At 57.4% G+C, this 5,889-nt stretch overlaps 1 pseudogene; it reads left to right on the forward strand.

Annotated features, from left to right (window-relative positions):
- The first annotated feature begins 334 nt into the window (after window positions 1-334).
- On the forward strand, window positions 335-5,584 carry LOC118160187 (annotated as a pseudogene).
- Window positions 5,585-5,889: the final 305 nt, after the last annotated feature.

Below are 5,889 nucleotides of genomic sequence, written 5' to 3' on the forward strand. Positions count from 1 at the left end.
CCCCCCCCCCCCCCCCCCCCCCCCCCCCCCCCCCCCCCCCAAGCTGGCTGCTGGCTTCAGAGCCGATGGTTGCTGGTGGAACACCCGTACCAGGCAGTTAACCTGCAGGGAGCTCGGGCGGTTAACCTGCAGGGAGCTCTGGGGCTGCCTGTGATGCTTGTCCCCCCCCTCCCCCCAAGGCCCATCAGTGGTGCCAGGGACTCTCGCAGCCCAGCCCCTCCAGCCCTGCCAGCACCAGCCCCCCGGCCAGCACCCTGTCCCTCCGTGCTGGTGGGGCTGGGGGAGCTGACCCGTCCCTCCCCGAGCTGGGGTCCCAGCCATGTCCCTCCCCCAGGGCTGACAAGGATTGTCTGGAGGCGCCCGGCTCCAGCCTGGGGGATCTGCCCCCTGCCAGCTCCAAGCTCAGCAGCAGCCCCAGCGCCGTGGACACCCTCAAGCGCCCCACCAGCCTCAGCCGCCATGCCAGTGACACCGGCTTCCCCTCTCTGCCAGGGGCCCCCTGGACCATGCCCAAGGGCCACAAGACCCCCACGTCCTACAGCCCCCTGGAGGGCAGGGAGGGCCCCTTCATCGACGTGGAGGACATCTCCCAGCTGCTGACGGACGTGGCACGCTTCGTGGATGCCCTGGAGAACCTGCGGAACGTGGTACTGTGAAATGGTGGGTGCCGGGGGTGGGCAGGCAGCGGGCAGCAAGGCTGGGGCACTGCAGACACCCCCACACCACCACCTCCTGCACAGCCACATGGCTCTGCATCGCCCCATCCCCCTGCCTTGGTCCAACCTGTCCCCAGACACGAATGGGGTCACTGCTTGTCCTTCCTATTGCTGACCCCAGTTGTGTTCCTCCTCTCACAGTGTGTCCGAGTTCCTCATGGGGGAGGTGGACAGCAGCAGCGTCGTCTCCATCCCACCCAGAGACCAGAAGCAGGTGGGTGGTACTGCTCCCTGTGCGTGGGTCTTGATGTGCCCGGGTCTTGGCCCCAGCTGGGGGAGCACAGCCCCTGACAGGAGGATCCAGCTCACCCCCATGTATGCACGCAGCACCATATTTCTCCAGGGACATTCCCAGCAGCTCGTGGCCTTCCTGTAGGGCTGCAGGCTGCAGACTTCAAGCAGCAAAAGAACAGCTCCAGCAGCTTAGGGTTGCTGCCTCCCCTCCATCCGTTGCCCTTCTGACTACTCCCCTTCCTCTTACATGATGAATTCCTTTTCTTTCCCAATTTCTCAAGTCTATGGAGAGCCTCTGCAGCGGGATCTCTGGAGGAGTCGTCATGCCTATGGGCATGGAGAGCTGTGACACAGGTGAGCGGGAGCGCAGTGGCAGGTTCAAGGTGGTGGGGCACCCAGCTGAGCAGAGCAGCCGGCAGGACCGGGCATCCTCCCATCGCCACCGCGGTTTTCAGTCACCCGCAGCCCCTTGGCTGCACCAAAGCAGTCAGAAGGGCAAGGCAGACACCGTGTGGGAGTCCGGCCGCATCCTACACAGGGCTGGGGCTCACATTTCTGGCAGGTGAGCCTGCGGCGGGAGAGCCCCTGTGCTCCCTGTGCCCTTCCTCCTGCTCAGGGGGACTCCACGGGCTGGCACCAGCAGGACAGACTGGAGAGGGAAGCCTTGCAAGATCCACTTCCTGAAGGACAAGGACGCATGAGCAGATCTATTTTGATCTGGGCTTTTTTCTAGTTATTTTTCTTTTCTTTTGCCATCTTGTGTTACCTGCTGGACTATATTCCGTCTTCCCATCTCTTCTTTGCCTTGCTGAGTGTGCTCCTGAGGGTGGTGTGAGCCTCTTTGGAAAAGAGGGCAGGCCACTTGGGGACTACAAGGATGCTGTGAGGTGGTGCAGGGACAAAATCAGAAAGGCCAAAGCTCATCTGGAACTCAATCTGGCCACTGCTGTTAAAGACAACAAAAAATGTTTTTATAAATACATCAATACCAAAAGGAGGACTAAGGAGAATCTCCACCCTTTACTGGATGCAGAGGGAAACTTAGTAACCAGAGATGAGGAAAAAGCTGAGGTGCTTAACGCCTTCTTTGCCTCAGTCTTTAACAGCAAAACCAGTTGTTCTCTGGACGCCCAGTACCCTGAGCTCGAGGAAGGGGATGGGGAGCAGAATGTGGCCCCCACAATCCACGAGGAAATGGTTGGCGACCTGCTACAGCATTTGGATGTACGCAAGTCGATGGGGCCAGATGGGATCCACCCGAGGGTACTGAGAGAACTGGCAGAGGATCTGGCCAAGCCGCTTTTCATCATTTATCGGCAGCCCTGGCTATGGGGGGAGGTCCCACTTGACTGGCGGCTAGCAAACGTGACACCCATCTACAAGAAGGGCTGGAGGGTAGACCCAGGGAACTATAGGCCGGTTAGTTTAACCTCAGTGCCAGGGAAGCTCATGGAGCAGATTATCTTGGGTGTCATCATGCAGCAGTTGCAGGGCAAGCAGGCGATCAGGCCTAGTCAGCATGGGTTTATGAAGGGCAGGTCCTGCTTGACGAACCTGATCTCCTTCTATGACAAAGTGTCGCGCTGGGTGGACGAGGGAAAGGCTGTGGACGTGGTCTACCTTGACTTCAGTAAGGCATTTGACACCGTCCCCCACAGCATTCTCCTCAGGAAACTGGCTGCTCATGGCTTGGACTGGCGCACACTTCGTTGGGTTAAGAGCTGGCTGGATGGCCGGGCCCAGAGAGTTGTGGTGAATGGAGTCAAATCCAGTTGGAGGCCAGTCACTAGTGGAGTCCCCCAGGGCTCGGTACTGGGACCAGTCCTCTTTAACATCTTCATCAGTGATCTGGATGAGGGGATCAAGTGCACCCTCAGTAAGTTTGCAGACGACACCAAGTTAGGTGCGTGTGTCGATCTGCTCGAGGGTAGGAAGGCTCTGCAGGAGGATCTGGATAGGCTGGACCGATGGGTCGAGGCCAACGGTATGAAGTTCAACAAGGCCAAGTGCCGGGTCCTGCACCTGGGGCACAACGACCCCAAACAGAGCTACAGGCTGGGAGATGAGTGGTTAGAAAGCTGCCTGGCAGAGAAGGACCTGGGAGTAGTGGTTGACAGTCGGCTGAATATGAGCCAGCAGTGTGCTCAGGTGGACAAGGCCAGCAGCATCCTGGCCTGTATAAGAAACAGCGTGGCCAGCAGGTCCAGGGAAGTGATTGTCCCCCTGTACTCAGCTCTGATGAGGCCGCACCTCGAGTACTGCGTTCAGTTTTGGGCCCCTCGCTACAAGGACATGGAGGTGCTTGAGCGAGTCCAGAGAAGGGCTACGAAGCTGGTGAAGGGTCTGGAGAACAAGTCTTACGAGGAGCGGCTGAGGGAGCTGGGACTGTTTAGCCTGGAGGCTCAGGGGTGACCTTATTGCACTCTACAGGTACCTGAAAGGAGGCTGTAGCAAGGTGGGGGTTGGTCTGTTCTTCCACGTGCCTGGTGACAGGACGAGGGGGAATGGGCTAAAGTTGCGCCAGGGGAGGTTTAGGTTGGATATTAGGAAGAACTTCTTTACTGAACGGGTTGTTAGTCACTGGAATAGGCTGCCCAGGGAAGTGGTTGAGTCACCATCCCTGGAGGTCTTTAAAAGACGTTTAGATGTAGAGCTTAGGGATATGGTTTAGTGGAAGATTTGTTAGCATTAGGTAGGAGGTTGGACTTGGTGATCTTGGAGGTCTCTTCCAACCTAGACTATTCTGTGATTCTGTGGCTGCGTCTGGCTCTCGGCAGCTCCTTTCCACTCCCTGACGCTGTCCCAGCTCTGAGCATGTCCCTCTGTTTTCCAGTGCTATCTGGCCTGCCACAAGAAGTGCCTGGAAACCTTGGCCATCCAGTGCAGGCACAAGAAGCTCCAAGGAAAGCTGCAACTCTTTGGGCAGGACTTCACAAAGACTTCCCAGAGCAGCTCAGATGGCATCCCCTTCATCATCAAGAAGTGCATTTCCGAGATTAAGAAGCAGGCACTGAAAACTGAGGTGACTCACCCCTCTTCCCTCTCCTTCAGCTATGCTGGCTCAGCTGCCTCCGCTTGAAGTGAACTTCTCTCTTCGTATGAAGACTTAAGGCTCAGATGTTCCAGGTTACCAGCCAGCAGGAGGCCAGAAAGTCCCATTATAAACCTGGCCCGTTATAAACTCTGCCATGGGAACCCACTTCTTGTGCTTCCCTCTCATATGGAAGGGGAACACCAGTAATGCCCGAGCTGGGACAGGCTCTCCCAGACCTCCTGAGAGGGATTTCCAACTACAAAAGCACAGGATGGGAGCAAGGAGCTCACTGTTTCATGCCAAGTTGAAGAGAAACATCTCTCCTCACTTCAGCTGCACTTTTCTGTCTTTGACAGGGCATCTACCGCGTGGGCGGCGTAAAGACCCGTGTGGAGAAGCTTTGCCAGGCATTTGAGAATGGGCAGGAGCTGGTGGAGCTGTCCCAGGCCTCCCCGCATGATATAAGCAACGTCTTGAAGCTCTACCTGAGGCAGGTGAGGTGCCCAGAGGAACTGACTCTCCAAAACCAAGCCTGGCTTCACTGAGTTGGGGTGATCATCCCATCTCTCAGTACATTGCGGAGAAATCCATTTAAGTTGCTCTGGAAGGGTGCTGAGCTGGAGGGAAGCTGCTCTGCAGCGAAGGCAATCCATCCCTGGCAGACACCTGTTTAAGCCACCCTGAAGACATCACCAGTGCTTCAAAACCACCAACTGGTTAACGTGCTGCTTTGGGTGCTTTGTGCCGAGTACAAAGCAAGGCAAGACGTTCCACCTAACCACAGCCCCGCCTGTGCTGCAGGCTATGCTGCTTGCATCTCATCTTCTCCTCCCGGGGAACAATTCAGTCTGGCCTCTCTAACAACCTCTTATCTATGGGGAAACTGCTCTGCCCTCCCCGAGCCAGAGCCAGGGCTTTTCGAGAGGGGAAGAAAAAAGAGAAATCCTGCACCTGGAGGCAGAGGCTCTCAGGCCCCATCTCCCCCTATTGTTGCAGCTGCCGGAGCCCATCGTGCCCTTCCACATGTACACCGAGCTGATGGGCCTGGCCAAGGAGAGCCTGCAGGGCAGCAGCGACAAGGGGGGGGGCGAGCGAGCTGGTGGACAGAGGAGCCGACATGGACAAGGTGGTGGTGGCCGTGGTGCTGAAGCTGAAGGAGCTGCTGAAGGAGCTTCCCTGGGAGAACATGGCCACGCTCCAGTACCTCCTGCAGCACCTAAGGAGGTGAGAAGGGCCGGGCCAGGGCCAGGCACCCCCCTTTTATCCCCAGGGTGGGAACGGGAAGGAAAAGGAAGGACATGCCTGGCTCGCTCTCACGAGCTCCTCTCCCTCCTCCCAGGATCATGGAGGTGGAACAGGACAACAAGATGTCCTCGAGCAACCTGGGCATCATCTTTGGGCCAACACTGATGCGCCCGAGGCCCATGATGCCACCACTTCCTTGTCCTCGCTGGCTGACTACCCCCACCAAGCTCACATCGTTGAGGTGCTCATCATCTTCTATTCGACCATCTTCAAGAGCAAGGAGGCCCCGCTGCTAGCCGACTCCAGCAAGTACGCCGCAGACACCATGGAGGAGATGGCCAGCAGCCCCAACCCGGTACGAGTCCAGGGGAAGGGAGCACATGTAGGGGGCCTACGGAGGCAGCCTGCTTGTGCTCACAACCCGACCGCTTTCTGAGGACTTGCCCACACAGGGAAGGAGACCTGAATACCTTATTGACGCCTTCCAATGAGAAGCTTTTGCTGCTGCTAGATTGCTCCCTTTTGGAAGCTGTCCCTCTGCAGCTCAAAGCAGCCGCTAGGCTTTTAATTCACCAGCTAAATCACAGCAGCTCCTCCCTGTAGGCAGAGAGAAAATGAAAGCAACTGAGGAGGGGCGGGAGGACATAGCTGAAGATCGGG

This window comes from Oxyura jamaicensis, unplaced genomic scaffold (assembly GCF_011077185.1).
Source record: "Oxyura jamaicensis isolate SHBP4307 breed ruddy duck unplaced genomic scaffold, BPBGC_Ojam_1.0 oxyUn_random_OJ106568, whole genome shotgun sequence".
Taxonomy (NCBI): Eukaryota; Metazoa; Chordata; class Aves; order Anseriformes; family Anatidae; genus Oxyura; species Oxyura jamaicensis.